Below are 20,371 nucleotides of genomic sequence, written 5' to 3' on the forward strand. Positions count from 1 at the left end.
TTACCTCTCCTCCTAAAATTTTTTAAAGTCATATATAACAGCTTCCATCTTTTAAAGTTTTTTAAAGTTCTTATAATTTTGTATATGATGTTTCTATATACTCTTCATGGAAATATATATAATATAGTCAGCTTCATTTTTCCTTGCTAAGGGAGAAAAAGACATGCCTGAAATCTTTTATTTCAGTTCAAAACTCCAGCCCCTTACATGAGCTTTCACTGACTTTACATCTCCTTAAAATTTCACCTCCTCTTCCCATCTCCTCCTCCAATCCAAATTCTGTCTCTCTGTCTCTCTCTGTCTCTCTCTCACACACACACACTCACACACACACACACACACACAGGCACACTACCAGACTTTTAAAAATAAACATTTAAACATAAAATCTACTGAGTGACAAGTTGCAAGCTGTTTCCAAAAAAAAAAAAAAAAAAAAACTGTTTAACTTTGTTAATGAAAGAAAACATTAGCTATTCTAATCATAGTCTAGTAATTTTTTTCTCTATGTCAATGTTATCCAAAATAATAAAACACCATTACAATAAGATAATTCTTACAGTTATAAGAGAAATAAATGTCTTTGCCTGTAAAAATATTTTATTTTCTACTTATTGCAGGTTTTCTTGATATCTCAGAGTTGCTTCTCTCCCAAACATCATCAAATCACCTAATAAACATCGTTGTCAAACACAGTCTCTTCATTTCACAAATAACAATATACCCAGTACCTGCACACATATTGAACAAACTAAATATTTAATCAAATACCTCAACTTCAGGAATTAGCTTCTTTCTTTTGTCCTCTGGCCACAGAACTTTCATTGGGAGCCTCTATTACTCTCATTATTTCTAATTGAAATGATCCTCTACTTCCACACCCTTCCACGAAGGAAACATAGGTTTTATCTTAGTCTTACACATGCACATCACAGTGTGTGTGTTGGGGGGGGCGGGTGGTAAGAGTAAATTGCTATTTGCAACTTTCTTTCAATAATAAAATTGCAACAAACAAGGATTCTTCTCTATTACAGAATACCAATGCACATTCTACAGAAGTCAGTCCTTGAACTGCACTGATACCCTGCTTGCCTAATGTATCGTATTTTCTAAAGGCAGGGGAAACACATGAGGGGAAATTATCTGAAGGTAAAAAGATGCTGTATTTGATATAGCATCTTGGATCCATTCTGGAGAAAATACTGTAACTTTGGATGTTTTTGTGTTTAAGTCAAAGAAATGAAAATGGTTAAAATTTAAATTAAATAATCGCTAACAGTGAAGTCTATTATACAACAAGAATTTTTCTAATTGTTTTACATATATTACCTCAGTTAGTCCTCAAAACAAACAAGCCATGTAGAAGTAGGCATTATTATGTAGATATTATCACTATCCCCATTGTGTAATGAGAAACTAGGTATATAGAAATTAATTTGTGCAAGATTGGAATAGCAGTGATAAAGTCCGGATTTGCCTCTAGGCAAAGAAACTTCAAACACCAAGTTCTGCACCACCACCTAACCTCTTAATTATCATAAAAGAATCTAATTGAGGCCTTTTGATCCTAGAAATTACCCTTTCATTTCAGGTACAATTAGAAATATATCTAGGGTTGCAATTGCATGGGGAATATAAAAATAAAATTTTTAAAAATAAAAAAAGAAATATATCTAGAGATTAAAACCTGTTTCTCCAAGAAAGATAAGCATGGACCAACAATACAATGGTGTCTTGCTAAGTACTGTATTGACTTTCATGTAAATTCATAAATTAGTACCTTCTGATATAGAAATTGAGCAAACATTACAATCAGACTATGAATTATGAAAAGTGCTTATTTAACAACAATAGGAATTGCTTATTCCTTGGTAGATTTTTACCTTCCTTTTTTCAGATTAATTTAGCATGAATATTGAATTCTTCAGACACTTTCACACTTATATCACATTTTTCCATAGTTGCCTTATACAGTCACATCCCTATAATAGATCAATGAAAATTAGAAAGCAGGCAAAACCATAAACAGTTGTCTCAAGGCAATAAACTAAAACTGATTTACTTTTCTTTACAATTCCCGAGTTCAGAATCTATTCACTCTTACTTCAACTATATTTAAGAGTATTTTTAATTGTTTAAGAGACACACCTGGGTTCAAATTTAGATTGCACAACTCACTAGTCGTATGATCTTGGTCAACTTATTTTTGAGTCTAGGTACTCATAGCATACATAAAGTTTTTAGCATAGTAAATGTTCAATAAAAGCTTCTCTGTTGTCTAAAAATAATTGAGGGCCTCCCCTGGTGGTGCAGGCGGTTGAGCATCGCACTGTGAAACTGTCCACAGCCTCTGTGGTGTCCCTGCCAGCAGGCCGGCAAGGGTCCCACATGGTGCGGCAGACCTCTGTCTCACCCGCTGCTCCCCCCAGCTGCTCCCCTCAGCAGTGTATTTCATCAGTCTGCCTGTTCTGTTCCCCACTCTGGCTCTGGTGAATTCTCCCATCCTCCCCTGCTTCTGATTGTACCCAGTGCTTGTATAAATAAATAAATAAATCTTTAAAAAAAAAAAAAAAGAAAAAAATGCTAAAAGTAGATCTTAGACATACTATTTTCTTTTTTTCTTTTTTCAATTTTACCTTTTATTTCATTTTAATTAATTTTTAATAAATTATTTTATTTTATATAATTCTTACATCATTTTTCATTTTTGCATAATGTATGCATTTTCATTTTGGTTATATTCCCCATACAATTCCCACCCCTTTTTGCTGACCCTAATCCCTCTTCTCCTCCCCCCAACCCCCACTGTAGTGTGTCTCTGGTTAGACATACTATTTTAAATAGCAGCAATATCAACACAAAGCTTATAACAGGAACCACATATGATTACCTCTATCTTTGCTTGCAACAAATTGACACACCCTTATTTTTAGGCTAAAAATGTTTTAGACAACTACAGGGAAAGAGCAAAATAAACTGATAAAATGGAGATATTTCAAGAACCATACTCATAAGTGAAATGTACTTTTTTTACTTTCTAAAATAGAAATTAAATGCTTTAGGCAAACTTACTGCTAAGTTATCACTCAGCACAGCTGAAAAAGAAAGAAAAGGTGGCAGGCAAAGAAGTAAATTAAAATATCAGAAATGAACCTATGGAATAAATGTTTTCATTCTGATCTATATATGCAGTTTTTAACTGTCCCACTGTATAACATGTAGAATTAGTAGAGAAAATGCAGAGTTACACAGTAAATCCTATAAGAAGCTAGAAAGAAGACTTTGTCATTTAGAAAATGCTTCTTCCCAGAAATAAATATCATTTTCCTATTTCTTGTCTAACTAGAGCTCTAACTTTAAAAGAGAGTAAAGTAGAAGAATAAAAAAGGCACAATGTACTGAGACACTGGAAACTCTCAATTTAAGTATTAATATTTGTATAATTATCAGCAATAGCAATAGTACGGTACTAGTACAGATTTGAAATGGACTAAATTAAATAGTCCTACATTTAATCTGTGGCATAATCAGGACTAGTTTAAATTAAGTTCTTCCCTTATCTCAATTAATATTCAATTCAGCCTTTTCATAACTTCCCCTAAACTTGGTATCTCCAGATCTAATTGTCATGTAAGCTGACTCAACAGTGACTATTTTATTTCTTTGACTCTGATTGTCAGTGGGCTAACAGCACTGACACCATTAATACCAGATGCATCTATGTTTGGAATAAAAGGAGGATAAGTTAAATTCATGCCTATAAATTTTTTTCTGGAGTGCATTTTATCTTTGGGAAACAAAAATGTTATTTCAATGTGCTTTACTCTCAGTAGTCATTATTTTCACGTCTTATTTCTGTCACTTACATAAGTATATACAATATTAAAAATTCCCATCACTATTTACTTTCAGTAAACAGAAAGGTAAAGAAAAATAAAATGGAAATCTTTATTATGTCTCAAAGTATATTTTAATCCATTTTTAAATTGGATACACTTAAGCCTTAGAAATGCAAACTCCAGTGATCACAAGAGACACTGAGTTTTTTATGGTACTTAAAGGAAAGAAGGGCATATTAAATAAGTTTCTGGTTCTGATTCATTTTCTGCTCTTTTGAATTAATTAATGCTATGGAAATCCCAGGCAACTGCTATATCATTTGTGACTGAATTGAGTCCAAAGGAGAAAAATATGTAAAACATTATTTAATTAAAACTTTGCATTTTTTTTCTCTCCCATTGCCTATCTTACTAATAGTCATTCAAACTAAAAGGACAGTCTCATACTTGCTGTTGTCAAATTAATTGCCTTAGGTCATGTTAGTATCTTTAGAGATCTACAGTCATAGTATTCTCCAGGGTCAATCCCTTGAGTATAAATCCAAGCACCTGGCCTTATTTCAAAACTGTCTTTGGCAAACTCTAAAACTCATAGAAAGACTCTGCTCGGATTGTTATACATATGGGTCTTGAGGAATGCTAGTGGGGATTTTTTTTTTTTGTCCTCATACATGTGGTTTTTGCATTTAGCTTGAGTAATAATAAGAACAAATTCATCCTACCTTAATAGTTTTATTGCAATGCAGGAAATGCAAAAACAGAGAAGTTTACCTAAGTTGAAAACACCATATTGAAAGATGTTGGTTTTCTGGTTGCTTTGGGGTTTTTTTTTTTTTTTTTGCTCCCTTAAAAACCTTTGTTACTTCCAAACCATGTTTCTAATCTTATCTTTTGACATTCACAGATACTTAGCAATGTAAGACATGATCTCTATTTTCAGTTGATTGTTCACTAGTCATCTTTTCCTGATCTCTGTTCTTAGAATTTGCAAGCTTCTACCCAACTTACCAACTTCAAAACTTGTTTCCTCTTATCGCCTCTTTCCCAAATTATCTCCTACTATCTTTAAGTCTCAGGGTCAATATTGCTAATACTAGCCATCCTTGATTCCAAGCCTAAATTAGATCTCCCTTTCCCTTCATAGTATTTTTTATCTTAAAAATAAATATTTTCCCTGTCCTTTGGATTAGAAATGTCTCAAGAAAGGGACAATGTAAGTTTTACTTCAGCACTGTTTTACTGGTCCATATATGCTTGGCATTCAAGGAACATAGGGGAATATCTTATTACCCAAATATTTATTATGTGCTTCTTCAAAATTATAGAGGAAATGGAAGGCATCAAGATATCATAATATCCACTAATGATAATCACTGTTCAGAGGTTTCAATTTGTCTGCACATTGGAGTCACAAGGAGACTTTGAAAAAATATTGATTCCCGGGTCCCATTCCCAAAGATTAATTTAATTGATTGAAGTACAATCTAAACATAGATATACTTTTTAAAACTGCCATCTTTTCAGCCAAGATAATCAGGCTGAGTCATTTATATTGCACTGTGGTATATTGGAGCTAATGGTCAAAACGAAAAATTGATTGCAAAATGAAACTGCAAATCTTGCAAAAGATTCAAGAATTCATAAAGAAATATAATGCTGGAGAGGAGCTCAAATCACTGACAAGTCGCGAATTTACAGATAGATAGAAACCAAAGAACCAAAAATTGGCAGTTACATGATAGACTATTCAAAACAGAATGATTTCAATAAAAAAGGTTAAGTAAAATCCTTAGAATTTTCTCTTTGCAAAAATGTCCCTTGTCAGAAATGATTGTACTACCACATATTTGACCTGAAATATTTTTCTTAAAAAACATGTAGTTATGGTCTAGCCCTATGGAAAGGCTCCTCAAAAGACTAAAAACGAATCTGCCATACAATCCAGCGATTCCATTTCTAGGTATCTACACAAAGAATGCAAAAAAACACTAATTCTAAAGGAAACCTGTACTTCAGTGTTTATTGCAGCACTATTTACAATAGCCAAGACCTAGAAACAACATAAATGCCCAAAACCAAACGAGTGGCTCAAGAAGATGTGGTCTTTATACACAATGGAATACTACTCAGCCTGTGGAGAAAGATAACCTTAAGCCATTTGTGGCAACATGGATGGAGCTGGAAGGGATTAAGCTAAGTGAAAAAAACCAGAAGGAGAAAGATAAATAACTGGATGGTGTGACTTATATGTGGAATACAGAGAAACAAAACAAAGGGTCACAAAGACAAACTATAAAACCAATTCTTGACAACTAACCATAGATCTGAGGCATTCAAGAGGGAGGGGGAAAGAGAGCAATGAGAACGAGGAGGAGGAAGAAACGAACTATGGTGGAGGACTACGTGGCTTCGGTGGTAGAAGGGTTAGGATGACCACCGCTAAGGGGAGAAAACCTATATTGTCAAAATATTAACAAAGATGTAAAACAATGGTATTTCATTAATAAAAAATAATAAATTATAAAAATAACAATTTTCTAAGAATTAAAGAATTACAGCTGCTGCCAATTGTATAAACTTATTTTTATTCAAATATTCATTTTTAAGATTGGGTCAAAATAAAATCGTTTATCATGAAATTTTAATCCCCATGTTGTTTTCCACAGATGCACCAATTTCCAACAACATTATAGAAAAGTTCCTTTTTTCTCAACACCCTGGCCAACATTTGTTGCTTCTAGTCTTTTTAATATAGACCATTCTCACAAGTGTGAAGTGACATCTCAGTGTGTTTTTTATTTGCATTTCCCTAATAATAAACAATGTCGATCATTTTTTCACGTGCCTATTGGCCACCTGTATGTCTTTGGAGATGAGTCTATTCAGATCTTCTACTCATTTTTTGATTGGGTAAAATGATCTTTGTTCTTCTGTTGTAGGAGTTAATTTATATATTTTGGATATTAATTACTTTTTGAAGGTATATTATGCAAGTATCTTCTCCCCAATAGTAGATGACCTTTACATTTTTGTGGTGGTTTCCCTCACAGTACCAACACTTTTTAGTTTGATGTGGTCCCATTTGTTTACTTTCGCTTTTGTTTCCCTTGCTGTTGGAGTCCAGACACCAAAGATGTCTAGTATCATGTGACCTTCCCAAAAGTACAGTAGAGAGACTTCTACATTTTTCTTTTCACATTTTTATGTTATTTCCTTTCTTTGCCATAATACTGAAGTTAGGACCTCCAATACAATGTCAAATAAGATGAGTGAGGACAGGAATGATTATCTTGTTCTCCATTATTAAAAGAAAGCATTCAAATACATCACCTTCAAATCTGATGTTAGTTGTAGGCTTTTCATAGATGCCTTTTATAATTAAGGAAGGTGATTTTTATTCCTACTTTGCTGGGAGTTTTTAAGTATAAAAGGATATTGCCAAAAACTTTTCCATATCTATTGAAATGATTATACATTCCTCTTTTTTCTCTAGGTAAAATTTTCCAAATGCTAAATCAACCTTACATTCCTGGGCTAAATCATACTTGGTCATAATATATTATTCTTTTTTATATTGCTGGATTTAATTTTCTGATGTTTTATTAAAGATTTTTGCATGTATTGCTAACTATGAAGGATAATGGTTTAAAATTTTCCTTTTGTAATGTTTTCTTCAAATTTAGTATTAGGATTATGTTGGCCACACAATGTAGGAATTATTCCTAACTCCATTATTTTTTGAAAGAATTTATATAAAATTGGTGTTATTTCATAAATGTTTGCTAGAAGTCACCAGGGAAACCATTTGGGCCTGCAGTTTTCTTTCAGAAAACTTTATTCTTTAATTAAATATTCAATTTATTTTCTGGATAAAGCAGTATTTAAGTTTTCTATTTCATTGTATGCCCATTTTAGCAAATTATACAATCTGAAGAGGCGTGAGCCTATGCCCCTAAATCATATCCATTGTTGTAAACCAATATTACCTTAATAAGAAACAATATAATTCTTTAAAGAAATTTCTCCATTTCATCTAAGTACTGTAATTTTTGGCATAAAAATGTTTAAACACTCATTTATTATCTGTTTAATCATAAGTACTAAAGTCATAATTGCCCTTTCATTCCTGATGTTGGTAAATTGCATTAACTTTTTTCCTGTTCATCTCCCCCACTAATTTTTTTTACCTATAATTTTACTACAATGTGCCCATGTGTGCTTTTCTTTATATTTATCCTGCTTGGGATTTAATACATTTCATAAATCTCTAAGTTATTATATTTTTCATCAAATTTGGGGGCATTATTTCTTAAAGTACTTTTTTTAAAAGATTTATTTATTTGTTTGTTTGTTTATTTATTTATTCATTCATTCATTCATTCATTCATTCAAGCACTGGGTACAGTCAGAAGCACAGGAGGGTGAGAGAATTCACCAGAGCCAGAGCAGGGAACAGAACAGGCAGACTGAAGAATAAATACACTGCTTAGGGGAGCAGCAGGCGCGGCAGGAGAGGTCTGTCACACCATGTGGGACCCTCGCCAGCGATTAGTTTTCTCTGTTTCTTTATATTCTACACATGAACAAACTCATAGTTTTGATTTTTTAAATGAAAGTATTACCTCAATAAGGGGACACTGAAATTACAGGAAACCTCTAAGGTGAGTAAAATGTGGTCCTATATTTTCCTAATTGTACCAGAAGCGTGGGAGTCTTTTAAAGGCACATAACTCAGCATTTTAATCTTTACACTCCATTCTTTTTAGTAATATGACTTCATCTACCTCAATAAAGAAACTCATTCCATTTTTAGACAACCATATCATTACAAAATTTTTCTTCACTGTTCCTCTGATTCTGCTCCCTCTGACTTTCACCTGCTAACTTGGGTTTGGCCACTCCACATTATACACGCTTTCTCTATGGCAGTTCGTTAGCCTTCTCAGGGCAGCTATTAGATTCTCTTTAGATTTATGTTCTATAGAATAAACACACCTGGTCTTTTTTGTTTCTTTGTTTTTGCCTTTAACACAGGTTCATTGCCAGTTATAATACATATTTATATATACATATCTATTATATATAGAATACATACATATATATACATAAACATACACTCACAAGCCAGTAGTAGGATGTCTCTTATCTAGGTTTCTTTAACATGAGAAGCTTCTGAGCTTCTGTCAATTAATTCAGAGTGAGAAACTGAATTTCCCTGCCACCAGGCCATTTATCCAAATGAAACATACAAAATTTTACTTTTACCTTAACGTAACAGCCTTTTTGACTAATCATTACAAATACCTCCTGGCATTTGTCTTCAGTTAAAATCCCTCCTATTGCAAATGTATATATTCAAGGATATATCCCCCCAATGTATACATTTACACAAATGCAATGTACCTAGTGCCTTCTACTTTTTCATTTTTAAAAATCTTTTAAATGAGCACCAAGAGGCATCTATTCTGTTTATATGCCTTGACTTTCTACTAAAGGGGTTCATACCCCCTGTTTTATCACATTACTTTATTTGAACTACATTCATTTATTCCAGGTTATGTTTTCATTCTTATAAGTTCACACTTCATTTTTGGAACCCTAAGAGATCTGGCAAGGATGTGGTCCATTAAATTTCATCCAGTAAGCCTTAACTTAGAAAAGCTTAGCAAGGTATCTGTTAATTATGTGAATCCATAATTTAATACATTTAAATTATAATTTTATAATCTATAATTTATAATGTATTTATATTAATAATTTATAATTAAATGCATATAACATAAAACATTTAACCACCTCAGTTCCATTTTTTGAAGATTACAACTTTTGAATCTTTAGGAAATTAGAAATAATTTAAATGTTTAAGTCTAGAAACCCTATAGAGGGCAGTTACCTAATTCATCTTAGTCCTAAGAAGAACCTTATTATACCCTTCAACTTCAGCCTTTTTGAAGGGGTGGAAGTGTAGTGAATATTAGTCTTACTTAGAAAACTACACGCAGTATTATTTTTTTAAAAAGTTCTAGTCCAACACAGAAACATCAATTCCGAAGAGCACCTGCACCCCTATGTTTATAGCAGCACTAGTTACAATAGCTAAGCTTTGGAAACAACCCAAGTGCCCAAAAATAGATGACTGGATCAAGAAGATGTGGTACATATACACCATGGAATATTACTCAGCATTCAAAAAAGATAAACACATGCAATTTGCAGCAACATGGATGGCACTGGAAGGGATCATGCTCAGCGAAATAAGCCAGAAAGATAAAAAAAAATACCGGATGGTCTCACTCATAGCAGGAATCTAGAAAACTTAAATAAGGGACCAGGAAAAAGAATAACTATAAGAAAGTAAAAATCAAAATCAACAAACAACTATGAACCAGAGACACTCTATAGGAGGTAGGGGCCGGGGAGGGGAGGGATTGGGGTCGTAATTGTATGGGGAATATAAAAATTAAAAAAAAATTATATACCAAAAAAAAAAGTTCTAGTCCAAGAAATTGTCTAATTTCTCTCCTAGTTTTCCTAGTTATGAAACACATAAGAACAAGACACCTGCTTCAACTATTGTACAAGGTTACTCTAAGAACTGTATAAGATATAAAAGAGTTAATTTAAAAGTATAAAGTGTAATGAAAAAATGTGAGGTATAATAATATTAATACTCATGGTACTTTCCATGACCACAAATGAGACACTCTACAAATCCCCTCCTTATATGACATTTTAATTAAACTATCTTTTATTATCCTCTTCTTTTTATCTCCTTTCCCATACCAGCAACTAAAAAAAAAATTCAGCAAAATCTTCTAGTCTTGATCTTTAATTACAAATGCCAACAAAGAGTATAGCATAAGTATATTCTGACATTTGAAAAATCCAGCCCTTCTCTCAGACTGACTTCATTTTCTTTTTCCTATTTTATAACCTTTATACTATATTTTCCTGCAAAAAATCAAACTGTCAAGCAAAAGTACAGAAACTATCACCACTGTGAATATTTTAGTTATAATTTTCCACATAAAACTCTTAGAAGTGGCCTGATGGTTTTCCGGTGCAAAAGTACCAGATAGATTTTCTCAACTCTATGTCCGAAATTTTTCCAGATTTTTAGAGCCCATTATAGTGTTTCTACATTAAGATTAACTACTAGGGCTGCACTACAAATTTATAATTTGAAAGTTTAGTTCTTGCATCTAGGTGTACCAAGTCTCCAAAATAAGAACACAAAAGTTAAAGATTACACTGAAAATAAAGAAACAGAGAAAAGCTGTCAAACATCCTATAGAGAGATGACAAGAAACAAAAAGGTCCCTACCACCACCCTTACCCCAATATTTGCTAGCATGGAATTGTATAATTTTACCTAAATAGTATATACAAACTAACCTGCAGACCCCATTTTATGTAATTTCCTATCTTTCTCTCACTCTCCCTTCCTTCCTCTTTCCCTTCCAGTATACTCCTCTTTGATAACAGCAACAACTGTTTATCGAATGCCTATAATATACAAAGGCATATATATGACTGGGACAACATCTGAGAACAAAATTGACCAGTCTAGAGAGAACAACAAACATTAAACAAAAAATAATACAAATAAACACACAATTTTTAAAAATTGTAATATGTACTATGAAATAAATTGAGGGTGGGAAGCCTAGAGGATGTGAATTTGAAGGATCAAGGAAAGCGTCTCTGAAGAGATGATATTTAAATGGGATAGTTAAAAATGAAAAGGGATCATTCTGATGAAAAACAAGAAGTGTATTCTAATTGAGAAGACAGCATTATGTGAAGGCCTTGGAGCAGGAAAAAAGTTAAAAGGGTATATGAACTTATAAACCAGCATAGCAGCTGAATTAAAAAAAAAAAAATGGAGAGAAAGGAAAAACTGAGGTTGGCAACTCAGGGGCCAGATTATGCAGGGCCCAGGCACTGCAGATAATGTTAAGAATTTTTTGTTTTAATTAAAGTGTAAAACAAAGACAAGAAAAGGTCATTTTGGAACCATCAAATGGTAAGTGGAGGTTTTCCTCCTATAAAATGAATATGAAATTTAAGTATAAAGAAAAACATAGAAATGATAAACACCAAATTCAAAAGAATGCTTATATCTGGCACAAAGGAGATTAAAAACTGAGAGTTCACAGTTTCCAACTGTATTAGTAATAACTTATTTCTTATAGATACATAGGTTTTTTAACCTACTCTTTGTACATTTTTATATAACTAAAATTTTGATAATGAAATTTTTAAGGAATTAATGAATGCTAAGAATTCACTGGTTCATTTCTTTCTTCTTCCCCTATTCATATCAAATCTTAATTTCCAGAAAAGGTACCCAGAATTTAGGGATCTCCCCTCTTACACACCATTTCCTGGGCCTTTTTTTCCCCTAAACTTTTAGCTTTAGGGTCTTTAATTAGTTTATCTTTTGTTTTAATCCTTGGAGTTTTCCATCAACCACATAATTAATATAAGGATTAAATGAGATAAAGCATTTAACACAGCATTTAGCATACAAGAGAGCTCAATAAATTTTAACTATTGTTTTTCTTGTTTCACTTACTATTGTCTATGTTACTAGTCTTAAGTATGGACGAGAATATTAAAAAAAAATTTTATATGAGTATATATAATCAAAGGTCCTCTGGTATTTTGAATGCATATATACCAATATGTTCACAAATACACATTCACTAACACATGCATAAATATAACAAATACTGCTAACATAGAACTTACAGCTTTTTAAAAACACACTGTATCTGAGCTCATTTAAGGATTAAACAAAATGTTAATTTGAGACCTTTATATTTGCCCTAAAAAAAATACTTTGAAAAAGAGGTTAAAATCATGTATACAATTATAATTTAAGGTAAGTTTCAAAGGTTTACTAACTTCTCCTAAGTACAGTATTACACTGAAATGATTTATGGTTACAGAAAGCTGCAATAATATTCAATATGGTCCATGCTATGCTTAAAAGATTCATTTTTGTAATATCAAGTAATTCATGCAAAATTTCTATCTTATGGAATTGAATATTGACATCAAAAATTTCTTCTCTAACAGAAGGAGCAGGCTTTGATGGAAGAACTTTATTAAAATCATATCTTTTCACTTAATTTTCTTTGTACAAATAGCAGAGATCCTTTCAATTTTTCCTTCCTACTCACAAATACAATAAAAGCTGTCTTTAGAAAGGTCCTTAAATTAAACATCACGATGAAATGAGTGCTACGATTCAGAAAAGAAAAGAACTTACAAGTTTATGTTACTTAGAAGTCTAAAAATTATCTCACCAAATCTTCATGTGAATATTGTATTTTAAATAATATTTTCACACCTAAAACCCAGAACTTGCTCTTGTGAAACAACAACAGTTTGTCACTCAATATTCATTTTGAGGTTTGGACTTACACTGTCTTAGTAATCATTCCTTCATGCCGACTTCCTTGTTCTTAATCACAAATCTAATCATGTATTTTTATAAATATTCAAAATTAAATATATTTATCTACTTGTGTAAATACTTTTCAATAACTTTTACAGATAGCCTTTGTAGCGATCTCATTAACAAACACATTTGGAACCTTTCAGATTCATTCCAGAAGCTTGTAAATTCATATTAGACTTAACTGTTTAAATATGTAAACATTTTATGCATTTTTAAAATGGATATAAAAGATTAACTTCAAGTTTTGTTTTACTTACCAAGCTCTGCCATTCCACCTCACTGCCTGAACAATATTATCAGCTCTTCGGATACTCATTCTTGCTAAGTAAAAGGATATTTCTTCTCTAGCTGGATTAATAATCAACTTTCTAGATAGTTCATTTGTAATTCTCTTCTGGTTAACCCTTAGCATTACAGCACTCTGCCCAACTCGTGCTAATCAATTTATGAAGCGGGAAGGAAAAAGGAAATTTAATTATACAGATAACAAAAAATAAGTAAAAATAAGGGACAGTTTAGGTTAGGCACAAAAAAATATTCAGTCTTACTTTTTTACACTAAACAGTATGTAGCTTTATGTTAGATATTGCAAAAGCGGTCAGGTCATAAATATGAAAAACAAGAGGCTTGAAGAGAAAAACCTAACAGATTTACAATGCATCAGTCCTGTGGCTACTGGCCCAACTTTTCTGCTTTCTTACATGCAAATAAATACAACTCAGCTTTGGGCAAATGAGACATTTTTCTCTTAGTAGAAGGGTTTGACTTTCAACCTCTAAATGCCTCTTCTCTCAACAGTTGTAATCACTTGGTCCCTTATTCTACTGTAAGTGCCATCTCAAACTTTAATTTTCTACAAACGTGACCTGCAACCATTTGCATCATAATAATCTGGGCACTTGTTAAAAATATAGATGCTCCCCTGCAGAAATCTGAAGCACCCATTTCATTCTCACAAACATTAAAAGTTTCAGAACCACTATTCGTACAACCATATCTCACCTCATAAAAGAGAGATTCTAGCACAATCCCTTGAAACTCAGAATGAAATTAATTGCCCTTGCTGCTAGTTTGACCTTGGCTTTTGGCTTTTATCCCAATTACTAGAATTCTACCTTGTTTTCCAGTACGTGACTATACTGGCCTGTCTAAGTCCATGACCCTTCCAAAGTCTTGATAACCTTCTACTTGCAGGCTACTCAGAAACTGCAAACTTTTAAACTCTACTATGGAGTTATTGTGGCCAAGCTACCTAAATCTCTAAATACCACTTGCCTAAGACTATGCTGACTTCATCTTCTTTATGAAATGCTTTAATCTCCCGTTTTATGCCCCTCTTCTACAAACATAGACATTTGCTCGTGTCCATTACCCAGAAGCTACTGTATTTTGTCAGCTCTACTGACTTCCCCCCAAAGTTGTTCCTATCTCAGTCTGTTCTGTACTCTATGCCCATTACAATAAACAGGACTTGCTTAATTATGTCCAGAGATGTGAAATGAACAACCAACTTCAAGGTAAAGATACACAGATAGAGCCTTGTGGCTTCACAAATTGCTATAAAGCTCATGTTCATAGTAAGAATAAGGGAAAAGAAAGAATATGGAAAAATAACAATCAAGGAAAACTAAAGCAAGGTTCCTGAGAACTGAATAGTAGACCAGGTAAAAATAAAATGAAAGAAATTAATCTTAATAATTTGTTTTTATTTTTATGGACTCTATTAAGAATCTTCAACAAAATGATTTTAAGATAGAGAGAATACAGTGTTACAAACCAATGTTATTCTCAATAAAGGGAATAAAAATCTGTTAAAAAATAGAAAGTTAAAGTACCTAAAAAAAGTAAAATAACACAAAACAAGAACTCAAAAGACTAGAATTTCTTGTAGCCTCAATTCACTCCTCAGATTAATGCAGACCACATCTCTGAACTAAATTTATGTGGACTAAGTCTCTTAAATTTTCTGTGTCTCAGTCTCTAAATGAATATAATAAACCATGTCCACTAAGTTTAGGAAATTTGTTGTAATTAAACAAGATCATATTTATGGGAAAGTTTTGAAACTATACTATATAAAGGAATATTGTACTTATAAAAATTGCTATGGTATAAAAGTTATAGTTGGCACTTATCCACATTATTTTTAAAGAGGTAAACAGGTGTTTATGAAATTACCTTACTAAGAAAATTTGAAGAATAAGACTAAAACATCAGTTAGGGATAAAATAGATTATACACATCTCAAAATACAGATCAGGTTAACCTGAATTTGCAAGGTCACATATAAACCTTAAGAGTTTTACACTAAGGAATTCTAGATGAGGTAAAGGATCATTTGAAGTGACACTGCTGATATTTCTATTGCTAACCATATCCCTGGAGCTAGATTCAAAGTAATTTCAAGTGGCAAAAACTTAAGTTATATGTTGCAAGACATTTACATGTACCAACATTCAAGTGTTATGATTTAATTTAACTGGATAATGCATACATATTAACATTGGGAAAACAGGAGTCCCTAGCTGGTATACAAAGTTAATTATATACTATATAACTATATACCCTAGCTTTATATAACTATATACCCTAACTGGTACATAGTTAATTAGTTGATGTGAGTTGCCCATGTAAAGAAAAGACTGATTCTTGACTTAAAAAATATATATGTACAGCATTTTAAGATTTAACATATAATAATGAACATCTACAATATTCTAGGCATTGTTCAAGATAGTGGGGAATGTGAATGACAAAACAGTCTAAAATTATCACAGCTATTTCTATGTAATATGAGGGAAAAATAATAAGTCTAATAGCATGCAACTTATATGTTAAAAGTTGATAAAGGTTATGAAAACACATAAAACCAGTATTGGGGGATCAGGATATTAGAAGGGTTGTAATTTTAAAATAGTTTGGCCAAGGCAGACCTCACTGAGAAGATAACATCTAAGCAAAGACTTGAAGGTGATGGGGTTTGGTGGTGGTCTATGACCATGAAGAGTTGTTTTCTTTTCATCAATTCTAAAATTTACCACTTTAATAAGTGGAAGACATCCATATAAATTAACTTTCCTATTATAACAGTGAGAAGTTGGAATTAATAATTTAATGGTAAAACATATTGAGGTATATCCATATGATGGAGTATAAAGTAGTCACTAAAAATCACAAATTTAAAAACTATTAACATGGGAAAATCCAACAAATTCACTTTTTAAATACAATAATGTATCTACAGTATAATTCAATTTTGCAACTTTTATCTCATATACTCAACAGTACTTATTGAGTATCTACTATGAGCCACTCACTGTCCTGAACACTGGAAAGAAGGTAGTAGTAAACAAATTAAACATGTTCATTCTTCTCATACATATACAGATAAAAGACTGAAATAAAACATAACAAAATGTTACTAGGAAGTTTTATTGTGAAATAAGGTAAAATTATGGATTATTTTATTTTCTTTGATATGTTTAAATATAGTCCAAAATTTTTAAATAAATTCTGAATGATTCTAAAAATTAAACTATGCATTTATATTGAGCTAAATATTATGGTTCACATTTGTCTTGGGATATTTGCTTGAATAAATCACCAATTTACACTCATTAATATTCTGCCAAATGCATATTACATTTTCCAGTCATATACTGATTCTGATGTCTTACAACATCTAATAAAATTGAATAATATCAGATCCCTGTCTACAGATGCAAAAACTAAGAAACAGAATAGCTCACTAATTTGCTACCCTGTAAGGGTTAAGACACAACCTATGAAACTCTTCACAGCCTCTGCAGCACGAGTTTGATCCCAGGCCAGCCAGGGAGATACCCACATGGAGCAGCAGACCTCTCCTGTCTCGCCCACTGCTCCCCTCAGCAGTGTATTTCAGCAGATCTGCCTGTTCTGTTCCTCACTCTGTCTCTGGTGTATCCTCTCACCCCCCACACCTTTGGCCTGTACCCCAGCTCTTGTTTGAATAAATAAATAAATCTTTAAAAAAAAAAAGAAAAATTTCCTGGATCAAGAAAGGTATACTTTGAAAGTTATACTAGCACCTTAGCATACTAGATTATTAAATCACCAGTTAAGTGGGATTTGGGGGGGTAGGTGGGAAGCTTAGAAGGTTTGTCAGGAAAAAAAAATGTTTCATTTATTTAAAATGAAGTTTCACAGTTATTTTAAAAATCTCATCTGAATCTCAACCCCACCCCTACTATCAATTTTTTCTTTACTCAATCTCCCCTCAATCACTAAAATGACCAGTAAACAAATTAGACATATTCCCATAACTTCTAGAATTGATTCTTTCTTTGATTTCAAGTTTTTATATTTCAGTAGTATAGAAAATGGCATCTATTTGTCTACCTCTAACTAGCTGAGTTACCTTGGACAAGCCATTTCCACTTTCAGGTCTCACTTTTGTTACTTTTCAAAAACAAGAAATGCACAAAATGATGGCAAAAGTTCTTAGGTTTGAGCATTTTATGCTATTATTTCAAGTCTATGAGGTATCAACAATAAATAAAGGAAACACAGCTTCTAAAAAAGGAAAAAGAAAGACTACAGCAATAAAGACAGTTGGCTAGGGAAAGTAAGAAAACAAAGATCCAGGATTAAAAAAGAATTAAAATCTCCCCAAACTATGGACCAAGTCCAGCTTCAATTACACAAGGGTTGTTTGGGGACAAAAGAGAGGAAAAAATATGACGGTTCCTTATATCACTGAGTCTTTTTGTACAAAAAAAGGTAGCGTTCCTATATCCTGTCTGGATCTACATACATGCACACACACCACCACCAACAACCAAATGTTTTAATATTTATATGGAAGAAAACAGAAATCACTCATTTTACTGAAATAAAAGTATTTCAATCTCAAAGAGGGTGATTTGGTTTTAAGGGTTTTTAAAAGTGTATTCAATCCTTTTCTATTACCTCCTCAGTAATACAAAGCCCCCAAAAGCTCTTTAAATTGTGGCATTTTTTTATGTGCAGAGAGAAAAATTTGTGTTGCTATTGCAGCAACATCTAAACAGTTTCCTGTAAACTTTCTGTGATGGAAGTCATAGAATTTATGATAAAACCCTGTAGAGTGGTGAAACAAATTTCTTTCATATTTATCATTCATTTTATTCAGTGTGCATTTGAAGGAAAACCTTTTAAGAACACCAATAATGTGTGAAAGCTACAACAACTAAATTTATTGTTAAGTATCACATCACTGGTCCTCCTGGGAGTTCAGGAAGAAAGCTTAAATCACATTTCCTAACACATTGGAGAGCTTCCCAGAGATGTGATGGCCCACAGAGGCAAACCATCCAAAGCACACTGGAATCTCAGAGATGGTGACAAAGAAATATCACTTTGTTTAATAAAAGCAAATTGCAGTTACCCTTTCATTTTTTTAACAAAGTACAAACTCTCTCTTACCCCATTTTTCTCCTTTCCTTCCCCCGCCCCCTCCTGTTTCACCTGACTAAACTGAAGGTATTTGTTCCATCACCTGACTTAGGCACTGGCTAGAAATATTAGAAAAAAACAATCTACCATTGTTCCATGAGACAACAACCTTTCATGTCCTTGAAGCTCACCATGACCTTTCATCTTTCCTATCCCCAATGGTCTCTCCTAACAACTAAAACTACACTCAGTTGGGCTGAATTCCAGATTGTCATAAAAAGAACCCTGTCCTTTCAAAACAAAACCAATTTTTACACCAAGGTGGGGGAGAAACACAAGTCCATTGTTCCTTCACAGATGGAAGTTGGAGTTACTAAGGCAACTGCTCTAATCCTCCTTTTTACCACCTTTTTCACATCACTGGCCTATCAAGTATGCTACCTTTTAACTCATAAGCTCAAAAGCTGGTAGTCTAACTGGCTGCCCTAATTAGCTACGATTTTCACACTACAGACAACATGATGAGCTAATCGAAATTTGCAAAATAATGACGTACCTCCAGCAAATATTCCTCCTCCTGAGGCCCAGTCTTAGAATAACAATAATGAGACCATTATTAGAGAAGGGCATTAAAATGCTGCACTGCTGCTAAACAGAGAACTTAATTGTTCTGGTCTTGTCCATTGAATCAACAACCTATTGTTGTGGACTTGAAAAATAAAGGACTGGAGAATGGGTGCCATGATGATTGGTCTGTGCGGCCATACCGGCACTCTGTAGAATTGTTTTCTTTTGAAACTCTTGATGGACTAGCAGTTTTGTTTAAAAGTAACATAAAAGGCGATTGTCTGGATAAAAAGTCCTATTTATTGAAATCCTTAGAAGCAGTTGCATGGATTTGTTCGTGACCCCTGAGATAAAAACATAGTGACCATAATAACACCATTTGTAGAGAGCCCTGTTACCACTGCCTACAGTAACATAAGATAAGAGACAGTCTTTTCTAGCTACTGTAGGAAGGAAGGAAGTACTTCTGAGCAGAAAGCAAGAATGATAAAAGGTCAAATACTGGATAAAGCTCATTAATCTCTGAAAGGGAGACTTTTAAAAATAATGCTAATTTAAGAATTCTGCACAATTGCTACAGATTCAAGCACGAGTAAAAAGGCAGGCTTACAGCTCTTTTTTTTTTTTTTCTCACTTTTGAGTTTCTTTGCTTTGGTTAAAAAAAGTAATAAAATAAAATGATTATTAAATAACTGAAGCAAGATATCTCAGGATAACAAAAACCCAAAGGTTTGCAGATAATTATTCTTATGGCCATCCCCAGTCTATAGCAAGAATAATAAAATACTGAAGTTAAAGGTTAACTAGTGTAGAATTCTTAGCGTTGTTTACACACTGTAAAAGTGTCTCCTATATGGATCCACAGAACATGTTTTCTGTAAAGTCAGGTCAGGATTTCAGTGTTGAATTGTGGTGGGAGGGGGTGTACTTTTTCTTTGTTAGCAGGTTATTTGGGGTGGGAGGGTGTTTGTTTTTTATCAAGTGAAATCTGCATTATATAAAAATGTATTAAATTGTAAATAAGACCTCTTGCTTCATTCAATCTGTGCTTTGCTTCATTTATCTTCATCTTATTAGGCTA

The sequence above is a fragment of the Talpa occidentalis genome, unplaced genomic scaffold (assembly GCF_014898055.3).
Source record: "Talpa occidentalis isolate TD23 unplaced genomic scaffold, MPIMG_talOcc4v2.1 talOcc4.3, whole genome shotgun sequence".
Classification (NCBI taxonomy): domain Eukaryota; kingdom Metazoa; phylum Chordata; class Mammalia; order Eulipotyphla; family Talpidae; genus Talpa; species Talpa occidentalis.